Here is a 14,454-nt window from a genome sequence, read left to right as displayed (position 1 = left end):
CTGGGTTTTTCCCATGTGCCTTGCTTACAGATAATAAGAGCCCTTTTGGTGTTCAAGGTAAAATCTTGTAAGAATCTTCAGCAACTTAATAATACTGCCTACTGGGCTGGTGAAAATTTTAAAAAATATTTTCTGACAGCCTTTAGAATATTCTAAATTATAGGGAAGGCCTTCACACCTGTATCTTTTATGAGGTAACAGACTAAACACTTTTATGTTATGGTCTTCTTCGTGTGCATGAATATATGTAGAGAAAATCCTTCATATTAGAGTATCTTCTTTATGTAGTTAAAATGGTAGAAACCTAGATGAATAGCATTTTATCAGTAGGAACTCGTAACTCATCAAGAAGTTAGTTTTTGATTATACTGAGAAATGTATTTTAAAGAAAAAAATAAAATTAATAGAATTTAGAGAACAATTGGAATATTTTTTGAGGATTTAAAAAATAATTAGAACTTAGGAAATGTGAGTTCTAACAACCTTTAAAGAGAATATTACCAGCTTCAGGAAAGCAAAACCCATTGGTTTTATTTCTTATGTTACCCGTAGAGACTGATTTTCTGAAAAGAAGATCTAAAGTAGTGTTTAAGCAAATTGGGTCCAAAGAAAGCTGAAAATGACAAAAGCTAAAAAGACAAAGGTCTCTTTGTGGTGAACAAAACAAAGTTCTTATATTTCTTACTTTCTGATCGCCTTCCACTGTACCTGGGGCTGTTTATTCCATCAGCAAACTGAGTATTATTTTTAACTTTAACCAAGAAATGGTTACTCACTTACCTTTCTTTGGATGAGCATCAAAGAAATACCTCATCATGGGCTTCTAATGTTGTGTTAGAAAAGCAGATTAAAAAGCAAATGGAGATGGCTTAGAACTTCTTAGGCATCTGCAGAAATGGCAGGATGTCCTCCAGAGTTGGAATACTGGGCAGACAAAACTTTAGTAAAGATCTTTGTTTTCAAAACAAGACTTTACTCAAAGGCACACAGAATCTTGCTCAAATCTCTTCTTTATTTGTTCATTTTATATTGTGTCTGAGATACAAGCTGGAGAACAGTTGAAAATAAAGATCATGGTTTTCTAAGCAGCGTGGTATTAGCTTTATGATTTGAGTGCACAGTAGATTTATTAGTTGGGTAACATTCAGTCAGATTTCAGTAGAAGAAACTATGCTTTGAGGTCAAGCCAAATGGTCCGAGTTCTAGGCTTTGTTACTTAGCAAAATCATTGCATTAGTAATTGAAGAGTTTCATGATTAAAAAACTGCGTTTCGCTAATGGAAGGTTACTAAGGACTGTCATAAGTAGTACCTGTGGTTGCTTTAATTTTATGCACTTGTTTTTATGTGTATATACTGTTGAATCTGTGAACTGAGGAAAGCTTGGAAACGAGTCAGGTATGGAATATATGCTTAAGGTAAACAATATTGTCTTCCTAGAACCATGAAGGAGATTGAGTGTATGTTTTTCAGAAAACTTGAAATCTTGTTCTGGCCTTACTAAGTCAGTCCATGGTTATATGTTTGCTTGTCTTAAATGAACAAGCAATAAAATGTTAAAATTCTTCTGCTTTTTGGGAGGAGGGAATGTGTGCGAGTGGGGGGAGGAGAAGATAGTGCTTAAGTCTTCTTACTTCAGCTGAAGCCACAAAACAGGTTTCTAATTGGACTGTGGTATAGGAGTACTCAAAGATGTAGGAAATTTATAAAGCCATTTGGAAACTTTACTATTTGTTTTCATTGACTTGTAATAGTCACAACTTGCATCACTAGGACAATATTCTGAATATAATTTTGGCGTGAGAAAGAGGTGTTGGATTGAAAACAAGCCCCACAACCTTTGATTTAAAGAGTGCATATGCACATTATCTTTCTGTTCAGACAGATCACTGTTGGATAGCCATGCTGCATTCTACAGCAGTCTTTGGCTGTCTACTGATTAAATAAAATGGTGTGTTATTTCAACGAAACTTTGCAGTTGGTATCTGCAGGCCCCCACAAGAAGATAGCTGAGCTGTCTTGATTGGAGTTATTCTGTTCCACTTCTGCCAGCAGACTATTTTATTTGTAAACTTAGTATTTTGCTGGCCACATTGTGTGGTAATCTGGGGCAATAATTTGGATGCTAATAATATTCCTCAGAAGTTGTTATTTATTAAGCCAGTTGACATTTAGGAAGAAGAATAGCCTAAGCCTGCCAAGTTTTTTTAGTTCATTGCTGAAGAACTTGCTACTGGTGTGAGTACTTAATTAGCAAACAAATGCCTGGGCCCCTGAGGGCCCTGCTGGGCCTCAGCATTCCTGCTCAGCCTCCTGTGGGCCCTTTCACACCTTTGCCTGGGGGCCCAGAAAACTGTTTCAGCCAGCTGGAGCAGATGGTCGATGCTAGAGCTGTGTTGCAGGTATGCTTGTTCCTAAACCATCTGTTACTGGTTGGCCTGGTGCCTGCTTGTGCCTGGGAACTGCTGGACTGTCTGTGGGGTGTATTTCAAAGATTGGATCATTTTTGTGACTCTCCTCTGGACACACTGCAGCAGTTCAGTGTCTCTCCTGTACTGAGGACTCCACATGTGGACACACAACTTCAGGTGAGGTCTCGCCAGTACAGAATAGCACTCCTTTGACCTACTGGTCACACATCTTTTGATGCAGCCTGGGATCCGGTTGGCTTTCTGGGCTGCCGAGGGCACATTACTTGCCATCTGTGAGTGCCGCCACTTCTTTTTTGGCAGGGCAAAAAAGGCAGGGCAAAAATCCATGTCTTTCCAATTTAGAGAGAAGAAACATTGTAGGGCCTGTGTCAGAGTCCCCATTAAGGTCCAGATGGATGACATCAATGGCTCTTCCCTTGTCCACTGTTGCAGTTATGCTGGCAGAGAAAGTCACTTGGTATGTCAGGTGGAATTTACCCTTTGTGAAGCCATGCTGGTTGTCCATTGTCACCTCTTCTTCTTCCATGTGCCTTAGCATAGCTTCCAGGAGGATCTGTTTCACGATCTTCCCTGTCACAGAGATTAGGCTGACAGGTCAGTAGTTGCCTGGATCATCCCTTCTACCCTTCTTAAAGGTGGGTATGGCATTGCCTTTTTTTCCAGTCCCCAAGGAATTCACGTGACTGCCATGACTTTTCAGATATCATTGAGTGTGGCGTGGTGACTATGCTGGCCTATTCCCTCAGGACTCTGGGATGCATCTTCATTGGAACCCATAGACTTATGGATGTTCAGATTCCCCAGATGGTCGCAAACCTGATGGTCGCTTACAGTGGGAGAGGCATTCTTCCCCCAGTACCCACCTTCTTACCCATCCACTCAAGGGCTCTGTGTACAGCAGTCACCAGTGAAGGCTAATGCAGGAAAGTTGTTGAGTACCTCTCGTTACCAGCCTGCCTGTATTGCTCACTGGAGGTAGGTACATCCTCTTGGACTTTCCTTTTCTGATGGATGTACCTGTAGAAGCCTTTCTTGTTTGTCTTTGCAACCCTTGCCAAGTTCAGTTCCAGTTGGACCATGCTCTATGTGGCCCTGTACCTGCACAAGCTAACAGCATTCCTGTATTCCTTCCAGGGTTCCTGTCCCTGCTACCACTGTCTGTGCATTTTCTTCTTGCTCTCTAGTTTGACGAACAGGTCTTGGTTTGGATGTGCCTGTCTCTTGCCTTCCTTTCCTGACTTCATACACCTGAGGATGGAGGATAGCTCTTATGCCCTAAGGAAAGGTTTCTTAAAGATCTGCTTGTTCTGTTCTACTCCCTCGTCCTTGTGGACAGTTTCCCAAAGAGTTTTGTCAACTCACTCCCTGAGGATGTGCAAATTGGCTTTCCTAACATTTGATGTCCTGACTTTCCTTTTATCTTTTCTGTATCCCTCAGGAGCACGAAATCTAACATTGCATGTTAACTACAGCCTAGGCAGCTTCCAATCCTGCTATCACCAATCAGTTAACTCACGTTGGTGAGCAACAAGGCCAGCATTGCATCCCTCCTGCTGGAGGGAGCCTATTACCTGGCCCAGGAAATTACCCTCAGTGCATTCCAGGAGCCTCCTGGACTGCCTGCAGCTCACTGTGCTACTTTTCCATCAGATATCAGAATGATTGAAGACCTCCCAGGATGAGAGCCTGTGATTACCATGCCTCCTGTAGCTGGACTAAGAAGGTTTCATCAACAGGCCTCGCTTGATCAGGTGGCCTGTAGCAGGTAGACATTGATAGCCAAGGTCAGGTCATGGGAATCATCTCACCAGGTTTCAGTGTTTGCAACTATGTCATGCTTTTCTGGTAGCATGGTGGCTTCCAACTCTTCCTGCTTATTTCCAAGCTGTGTGTGTTGGTAGATAGGCACTTCAGCTGGGAGCCAGCCTTATCACCTTCTTGGAGGATAAGTCCTTAATTCCCACTATTTCCCTTGAATTTCCCTGTTACGTTCTCCAGTTGTCTCAGTGTTTCCTGGCTCATTGTTGTAAGATTTCAAGTGTGCTGTAGTGTTGCCAGAATGTTTCAGGACAGCAGATTGAGAACCCCCTAGTAGTAGAAAGCCCTGTCTTTCTAGTACAGCTAGGCTGTCTCACACCTTGCCATGGGCAGGCTTGCTATTAACACTCCCTTGCTATTAACACTCCCTTGCTATTACCACTCCCTTCAAACTCAATTTAAAACCCTCCCAATGAACCTTGCTAGCTTTTCCCAAGGGACTCTCTTCCCCCTTTTAGGGAGGTGAAATCTATCTAATGCCTTCAAGCTTGGTGTTGTATAGGTTATTCCATCATCAGAAAACCCTAAGTTTTGCTGGTGGCATCAGACATGAAGTGTTTATAAATTGTATCCTTATGTTTCTTTCAGTGTCCTTATTCCCTAAAAGAAGTAGAAAATAGAACACATCACCTGTGTTGTTTCTTCAGCAGTTATTCCAGGGCTCTACATGTACCTTCTTTGTCACCATTGATATGTAAGAGCAGCAATGGATAATGATCTGTTGGCTTTACCATTCTAGGCAGTTTCCTTCATGTGAACCCCAGGGAGGAAGTAGACTGCACTAAGAAAAGAAACCCTGACTGCAGTGGAATAGTGCTACTTTCTGTGTAGCTTCTTGTCTAGCCAATCACAGTGATGACTGAGCCAAAGCCACCTAGAGCAGCTTTCTTCAGAATGGGGCCAAGGAACATTTTCTGGTGACTGGGAATAGGCACTTGCTAGAGAGTTTGCTGCAAAACTGCTCACTATATTTGGCTATCTTTGTGAGGGAAGACATTTGGTCACGCTTGAGCTCACAGATGTGATTTGTTTTATGGAGGATGACCAGAGTGTTGGCAGTGATGTAATTCACGCTGTTGCTGTGTGAGGGTGACTTGCTTTTATCCTTTGCACTCTGTGACACAGAGATGTGACTTAGGAAGTATGTTGTAAAAGTAGACTTGCTAAGTTCTTTAACACAACCTTGAAAGTAAACCATTTATGTCATTTTATCCTTGTGGCCTAACATTTAAGCTCCTATTGATTGCAGTGTGTGCAAAATTGGACTCTTACCTGGTGTTTCATTTTACTTATTTCAAATAAAGTTTTAGGCTCAAGCATAATAAACACAAAAAGACAACTCACTTTAGTGGATAACTTTGCTAAAAATGAATTTGCGTACCTTTTGTTTTAATTGGTAATGAACAACTTGCTAAAGAGATGTGGTAATTTGATTCGCTGACCTCTCAGTGCTTATTGTATTAGGTAACAGGCTAAGAGGAATTTTTCTTTCATGGTGCAGGTCTGTTAACACTGCTGTATTTACTCAGTTCAGTTTTGTGGGAATTGATAGGATTATAAAAATGTAATATTTGGTTTAAATATTTTAATGATGTGTAAAACTAGACTGTACCACTTTCTTGGTTGAGGTAGTGTGGTGGGAAAACAGGAATCAAGAGAATGAATCAGCAGTGTATTAGGAGTACATCTGGGTTTTATTAGGTGTAAACTTCAGGACAGGTGCATTTGGGTGAAATGTTTCTCATAGTTCACAACAATTGAGAGGGTGTTTTTTTTTTTTTTTCCTCATTGAAATAGCTAACAAGTTTTATTGCTTTCCATAGAATGCTGCTTTGAATTTACTTTGAATTATGTGTCTGTAGGTATGTGATCTTCTAGATTGAACAAATTAGGTATGCTGGAGAAATGCAAAAAATGAAAATGAAATTTTTGTGTGTGAAAAAAGAGGATATTAACATGGGAAGGAATGTTAAAGAACCAGAAAGCTGCTGAGTCCCCTAAATTGTTAGTTTCCTTTGTTGTTTATTATCAAAATTAATTTAGAGAGTTTTTTTTAACCTGCTACTAGTGTATTGTTAAAGAAAATGCTTTCTCCTTGTTTTGTTGCTTCTGAAGCTAGCCTTTATGACGCCTATAAAATAATGTTTTGTTGTTTGTTTTTTTTTTTTAATTTTAAACTGTTCTGCATTGATAGCAAAAGACAAAGAATCCATTGAATGAATTATTTCTATTTTTAGTGTCATAATTGGTCATACAAACTTTCTTCAAGAAAGTAAATATTTCTTTGATTGGGATATTAGTTATTGTATAATACATGGAAGTATTGCACAGTAGTATATCTGAAGAAAAAGCTACTTGAAAAGGATGTTTTAAGATACAGCGGATATATCTGTATTATTTTTTCCCTTTTTTCTGGGGAGCTTGAGCATACGCTGTTCCTGTTGTGTGAAAAGTCAGGGTATGTGACAAAGGGATGTTATCAAAATAGCTGCGTTCTCTTAACTGCGTCCAGCTTATTTGCTTCTCACTTTACAATTGGCTGTAAATAAAAAGCTTTAAATCAGTGGCTCTGCAAAGTATGCAGTAGAGACAACTCCTTCTCCATGAATTGCATGGAAGCATTTCTCCATTTCTAATGTAGTACTTACTTTACTCCTTTTTCTTCTCTTTCTTTTTCTGGGGGGGAGGTGGACACAAGAGTGTGGATTAGGGAAGAATTTACTGGGTCTTACTGAGGAAAAGCATTGCTGTGTCTTTGGCAAGGTGGAGGAGACTCCTCTGCAGCCATCTCTATGGAGACTGATCTGATCTTACCCCTCACTTGCATTGCTTAGGGAGCCAGGACTCCATGTGAAAAAATTTCCTTAAAAAAGTTATAATTGTCTTAACAATCTATTGATTTCTACTACTTAAAATTGAGTCTAAAAGAAAACAATTTGGCCTCTTTGGTTCATGAAATGCTGTTTCTTTGCCACTGCTAACACTGCAGTATAAATATGTTAACTGCCTTTGTGATGGAAGGGAAAAGTTGAAATAATCACAACTATCTATTTTTGTTTTTGTTTTTGTTTTTTTTTCAATGTGTCAGGAATTCTAACATGATTTTAAGCCTTGCTTAACTTTCCAGTATTCCCAGGGTGCTTTCCTCTGCTCTCAGCAGTGAGCTTTAAGAGTTCTGCATGGATTTTTCCCTTGTAAAACCATCTTTTCAAAAGCCAATTACATCTCTAAGAAGTTTGCTGATCTTCCAGCTCATTTTATTCTTGTAGATAAGGGGAGATCTTCGTTTAGCCTCTTCAGATGTACATACAAAAATGCAGAATTTGTTATCACTATGGAAGATGCTGTGGTTCAGCACCACTGAATCAAGCTTACCATACCTTTCTCACCTTATTTTATTGCTTTTTTAAATTTTTTGATACCGAAACTGGATGTGGTATTTCAGATGTGTATTTCAGAAGGGTTGGGTGAGGGGGAATTATAGCTTATTAACAAGAGCTTAGCCACGGAAATGCCTGATCTTCTGTGCTGCCACCGAGGGCTAGTCTTAGATCATATTTAGCCCAACTCCGATTCAGCAGCGCCATTCCACAAGGAATTAGTCCACCTTTGTTAGAGGACTACCTAGTGAAGTTCCATGAAATATTTAGGGAGTGATGGAAGGGATTTGGAGGTGTGCTTCATAAATTTCTAGGATTTAACATGCTTATGTTTAACTTAACATAGTTTAGGTTTTTATTCCGCTTTATATAAAAATAATTTTAAATTTATTTCCAAATCTTGGCCTACAAAGATTGGTAAAATAGAGGACAAGAAAAGATGCGATGTTGCGCATGCTTAGTGGTTTATGTGTTACTTCTTCACATGTACTTGTTTTCCTTAGTTCCCTGGTGATTTGGCATAAAGACCAGAATGCTGCATTTCTGGCAAAGCAGAAGTGTTCTGGTAGTGAAATGTTACCCACGTGTTTTTAGTCTCTTGTGAGCAGAGTTGTGCCATTCCAACCACGTGAAACTAACAATAAATATTGTTTTAATATTTTTGGCTCTGTACCTTTCTTACATTTTGCATCAATTATTTTTCTAGGTATTGCCAGGCTTCTGAAGTGGTTAACCAAGGCTAAGAACATAGGACACTGGTGAGTTAATGAAATTCAGATGGTGTTATCTGGTATTTCCACATGTCTGTTTGACTCTATGACTGACTACTATATGAAGGCTGAGGATGCATCAGCTCTATTTAGAGTATTTGATTTTTTTTAAGCAGCAATTTTAAGAAAGTGAGTAAAAGGTAGTGTTGATGACTGTTTTTGGTAGGTGAAACTTATTCCCTACCATCAACTTGAATTATAAGTAATGAACTTGAATCATTCAAACTATTTAAAGGAGTTGAACCTATGCATGTTAAAGCAGTAACATACACTGTGACCTGTTGCATTAAATGAGCGATGCCTGAATACAGACATCGCATATCTTAAACTATATGAAGTTACATTTCATTCCACAATACATGGAAGACTAAAGGTGAGTTAATAAATTGCTGCAGAATGATTTCTTTCTTTCTTTAAATGCCCAGCTTTATGTCCGTGTTTCTTAATTTCCCCTCTGAAAATTCTAGTGTCTTTTGTAAAGACAGATATGTTCATTCTTTGTATCCTATGTGCCAACTATGTACCTATGGTGACTTGAGAGAGGAACACAGAGAGGATCTAAGGTAGAACTTCAAAAATTTCAGATACTTTTTCAGTGAACTTTCTTTATTAATGTGCTTGTAGATATATTGTTTGTACTTCTCTGGCTGTAGAGGTAGGTTGGCAAAGATAACCTTATAAATGCAGAGATAAGCACATCAACTGTTACTCTTTGATGATAAAAAAATGATATTTCAAAAAGCAACTGTGGTTTTTTGCCAAGTTATTTGGAATATTGCAATCTTCCTACTCCTCTGATTTCCATAGCTGAACCATGATATGTGAAATACTTTTATTTTATGGAATCTTGTTTGATTCCAGAGCTGCTGGTAACAGCATCCATAGATTTGGTTGTGCATGCTGTTTATTGGTGTCCTAGAACAGGTAAAATACAATACACTGAGATACTCCTGCCTTCTCTTTGTCTTTTTGTCTTTATGGCCTCTGAGAGTTATGTTTGAATAGTTTTTTTGTTTGTTTGTTTGTTTGTTGTTGTTTTTTATTATTTCTGGAAATCCTGTTTCTATCAAACTTTGAATATTTTATCAGTTCAAAACATCATTCATGCAAGTCTATATTTACTATCACTTCTCTAATTTTGTCTATATTCAACCAAGGAAAGCAGGTAAGTAGAATGTAATTGAGTTTGTCAGTTTATTTGGGATACTTTCTTTTTGACTACTGTCGTACCATCTTGCCCTAACCATCTAACTCCGGACTAAAGAGCTGTATTCATGTTGTCTCTGATACACACATAGAATGAATTGATAGTTCCTGTGCACTTTGCATCTGCTTCATCTCTTCTCCTCAGCCAGAATGAAATTTGTTCTTTCGTACTTAGACAACTCTTTGCCTGGGCATTAAGAATCCTCAAAAATAAGTGGAATACTTTCTGATATTTACATTAGTTCATTTGGTTTGTTAAGATTAGTATTACAGCTCCTTGCCTACTTAGAATGTATTCAATTATCTAGGATTTTTTTTGTCATGAATACCTGGAAGATCTGAACTTTCACATTGAAAACCAGTTTTTGCACTTTTTCTTGCTCATATGTGTAGGCTTATTAGAAGCCACAGTAAACTTCAGGTTCATGAAGAACTAATAAAAAAAAAAATTAAAACTACATTAAATCTCATCAACCATTCTCATCCTCACTGAGATACCTCGGTGTAAATGAATTTGTCTTCATTTGTCTGTGTGACATATTTATTCATGTTCTGTGTAAGTTAGGTGGTACCCAAGAGGTACCACTCCAGTAGTGTGTGATTCCACAAAACATGGAAACTACAGGGAAGTTCCTTTACAAGTGCACAGGGGAGAATTCTGATATGTGCCTCTTCATGATTGGGCTCTGACAACACCATACATCCAGTGTTCAGAAGTCCCTTGTCTCCCAAATATTCTCAAAATAAAAAGTGTCCTTCTGTCATGCTAAGCATGCCTGTAGTTTAAGGGAGACTTAAGAAAAATGTCCAGAGTGCTTTCAGAAGTAACTCTAAAATTGCTTGTAACTGCTACTGCTTTTTGATGTAGGTGCAATTAAAAGTAATCTTGTAAACAACGTTAATGGCTCATGTGAAATAATCTGATTTTTTTACTCACATTTAATTGCATGACTTTGAACTGAAATAATTTCCTCCTCTGCAGAGTACTGATACTTGTTACATTATGATTAATACCGTGGACTTTTTGGTGGGATGCTCTGATATGATGCTTCATCAGAGAATCAGAGGATATGCATAAGGTCATCAGAATATGTTTTAAATACTATTTGTTTAGAATCTAAGGAGACATTTAAGTATTTTGTTGAATGGGGAAACAGCTGAAGCACCTACTTTTGTTAGACAGGAATCTTGCTAATATTATGGATGTTGCTCATATTAGATGTTGTACCAGAAGTTCATAGCAGTTGCTGGGGGATGAAAACTGAACTGTGGGAAAGAGGACTGTGTACTCTGTGGCACTGTGGATGATCTTGATGCACTGTAGGCAATTTGTACAGCTTTATGTAATAGTGTATATACGTATTCGATCCTTTAAGTTTGATGCTCTTTAAGAAGCTTTGTCTTAAAAATAAAGGCACTTCTTATTAATTTAAAATTATTTATTGCACACTTTTTCAGAAGAGTAGAACTTCATAGCAATGTTCCTTGAACCAGTTAACAGGGAAGCTTTGTGATGCTTAGCAACATAACGAAAACACTGGTGTATGCATTAAGAACACGAAGCTATCTTGAAGACTTTGACAACTGTTGGTATCATTAGGTGAGAAGTCTATGTAGAAGCTTATGCACATTTTTAATAAGTTTAAGTCTGTGCAGATATAATATGTAAAAAGAAAGCCAAGTTGCTTTCATTTATTACTTTTGTAAACTAAATATATGCATTGGCTTATCTTCACATGTTCTACTGAGCAGAGTAAAGGCCTCGGTGTCTGAATATTTCTTATATGCTTCTTAGTTGTGAACAACTCCCTTAGTTGTCTGGGGAACAACTGAAAATAAGCAAATACCTACTCTCATGAAAAAATTCACTTCCATTTCAATAAAATAATAAAATTGTAACTGGAAACTACATTATGTTATATGTAAAGATAATTGTGAAAACTACATAGTTTGACCAGCCAGTGTGGTTCCTCACCAAGCAGTATTACTTACTTGACTCTCCTACACAGTTGGCTTAGTAGGATGAGGGTTTTTTCTGGCCTTGGAAACAAGTGGGAGAAACCAAGATGAAGGTGTGCAAGTAGAATGTCTTTCTGAAGATCTTTTCTTGTGTGCTGATAGCCCTCAAAGAAAAGAAAGCCATGGTTTGTTCATAGTGTTCCAGCTGTCATCTCACATACATTTTGACCTTCATCTGCCTCATGACAGAAATTTCACAACTCTAGGAATTGTATTTTAGGTCTCTGACGAAGCCTTGTTATATCTTAGGCCTGAAATAGAAAAGTTGTTAACAGGTTTGATGCAATTGGAAGATCACTGTATGTCTGTCCTACGTAGCTCTTGTATATATATTGATACATTTATGTACTATGTACATCACAATACAGAAATAGGTTTGTTTGTTAGTTTTTCTCTCTGGAAGCCAAAAGAGGAGCTGTAGCCAGTCTTGCTGATTTTACTTTTGTTTTGTTATGAGCCAGAGAAAAAAGGAAGTTATAAGTTTGTATTGCTTTTCCTATATAAGCAAAGGCTTCTCTGTGAATATGGTTTACCTGTTTTTTTCCTTTCCATATCATTTTTCTCTGTATGCTTTCTTTTCTTAAAGTGAGAACTTTAAGATGATATTAAAATACAACCCTAAAACAGTGTTCCACCTCCAGTGATAGAATCAGAAATATCAAATGACACTTTGTCACTTTATTTCCTTTTGTTTGTCAGCAGAAGGGAGAGAGGATGAGTTTCTAAATGAGGAAAACATGAAAGTTTGGAGTTCTTTCTTTGGGAATGCACTGGGATTACTTGCGGCTGAACTGACAGTTTGCTTCTGGAGCAACAAATAGAGTGGCAATTTTAATTTTGTTAAACTTAATGCACTTGCTGATATGGAAGGAAATACCATGAAGCATGCAGTGAGTAAACAGCAATTGCAGCTGCAGGAAAAGTGTGGCATAGTGGATAGATATGCCTGTCATGACTCTGGATTCTATTTCCACCTGCTAAGTGATATTAGGGAAGTTAATTATTTCTTACGCTTCTTGTCTTTTTAGGCTTAAGGCACTTGCTCCAGATGCTGCAGCTCAGTATGTCTCACAGTGCTTTGGTGTCTCTCCATTTCTTCAGCTGCTATTGCAGCACTTGCAGAGTTTCCCTTGTGCTGTGACATTAAGTCTCAGGGACTTGATGTGAAACATGGAATCCTGAAGACAGTTGCGTATTAATTATGTCAGAATTAAGCTAGTAATAACATTCAGAGCATGGTTTAATGTTGCATCTGGTCTTAGACAACTGCAGGCTGATGGCTGATGCCAGGAGGAGCAGTACCACTTAAGCCTATTCCTTCCCCACTCTTGCATCTGTCCTTGCATCAATCTCCAGCTCTGAGGTGAGTTTAAGGTAAGCAGCAAATGCAGTTAAAAAAAAAAAATAAAAAAAAAAAAATGCAGGAAATGACATCAGACAATAGTGCTGGGCTGGTTTGTCCTGTGGCTGTAGGACTGCTAGATGTAACACAAAGGACAAGGAGGGAATAAGCAGCTGGAGGTAGGTGGGGAAAGGGGTTCTGTTTCTTTCAGCAACAAGTAATAAATACACCAAATGAGACATAGCATGGAAATGTATGCTTGTTAAGAGCTGCAGTTTACAATCAGATTTTGAATGTTCCAGAACAATGGCTTATAAAAGACATGATACTCCAACTTACTGTCTGCTGGATTTAGTTGCTATGTTACGTAGTCTTCATTGGAAGTACTTTTTCTCTAATATTGCTTTTTAATTGGCTTCTCTGAAATAGCAGTCATCTTTGTGATCCACACTGCATTTTCAAGGCATATTTCTGATGCCTAAATATAGTTTCTATTTTACTTAATTTTCTTTTAAATTGAAGTCCACTTAATCTTGCAAATTGAGCTGACAGAAGTTGCTCTCGATGTGATGTATTCTGGAGACATTGTGCTCATGATTTCCCCTTTAAACTCTGTCAAGCAACTTCATTCTTCTTTGAAAATGACTTCTGTAATTGAAGTTGACTCTTTGAAGGACATTTTTCACCCACTGCCCTTTCTCTTAAAAATGTATGCACTAGATTAGATTGGTTTCTTTGAAGTTATTTTCTTTGTGAACCTTTTGTAATAAGATATTGTGTTGAAGGACCTGTCTTTTCTGCCTGCTTAAACCAACTCTGTGAAATAAAAAGAGGTGGGGGGGAAGGAGGAGGAGAAATCTTCAGATGACTTTGGAAGCTGTAGCATTTAACTCTAATCGGGGAGCTTTAACCCACAGCCCCCACATGGCAGCAAGAATATGAATATATCCTGACAATTGCATTCACAGCTGAGGTCACTGAGTGAATTCAGTAAAGGCAGAGGAGCAGGTCAGCAGGTGGAAAGGCAAGTACAGCCCTGAGAACACTGCAGCTCAGCAGAGACTCAGCTCCCAAGTATGGCTGGACTGGCCAATGATGTTGCTGAGACGTTCACATCTGTTATTTCTTACTGCCAGCTTTTCTGGCAACAGCCTGTCTTCATTTTTTCCGTTACAGGCAGCTGCTAGAACTAAAAAGATCCTTAGCTAATTTTCAGATGTACTGGATGGTCTGTTGTTTCTTTTTTTTTTCTTTTTACCATTCTGTTCACCCTCTTCTTTCTGTGACGTAGTACAACACACTGACTTATTTCAAAAGCATATAATCTGTGTGTTGCACTCTATAGATGTGTGGGAAGATAAGCAAATATGTTAGCTTGTATGTGCAAATCATTTCTAAGGAGCAAGGCCATCATAAATTCTGAAGTTACTTTAAGACTAAATTGCCAGGGAAAGAATTAGAAGAAATCCATATAACTTAAGTAAGACT

General features: G+C 38.3%; 1 protein-coding gene across 12 annotated transcripts in view; it reads left to right on the top strand.

The window, feature by feature from the left end:
- Positions 1–14,454, top strand: part of LHFPL2 (LHFPL tetraspan subfamily member 2) — a 118,570-nt gene that overhangs the window by 53,964 nt on the left and 50,152 nt on the right. For 3 of the 12 annotated variants that reach the window (XM_031610168.2, XM_090130505.1, XM_090130503.1), the window contains exon 2: positions 8,336–8,387. The exons of 1 other annotated variant lie outside the window; for it this stretch is intronic. The gene's annotated coding sequence lies outside the window, so the exon portion shown is untranslated. Of the gene's footprint in view, positions 1–2,280; positions 2,402–2,461; positions 2,588–2,972; positions 3,067–8,335; positions 8,388–10,440; positions 11,206–12,360; positions 12,988–14,454 lie in introns of those variants that run through there. 8 more of the 12 variants (XM_090130501.1, XM_090130508.1, XM_090130509.1 and 5 more) reach the window with 6 other exon arrangements.

Source organism: Phasianus colchicus, chromosome Z (assembly GCF_987193195.1).
Source record: "Phasianus colchicus chromosome Z, bPhaCol1.hap1.1, whole genome shotgun sequence".
NCBI classification, from domain to species: domain Eukaryota; kingdom Metazoa; phylum Chordata; class Aves; order Galliformes; family Phasianidae; genus Phasianus; species Phasianus colchicus.
Note: the sequence above shows the minus strand (reverse complement) of the source record. Positions and strands in the feature narration are given on the sequence as shown.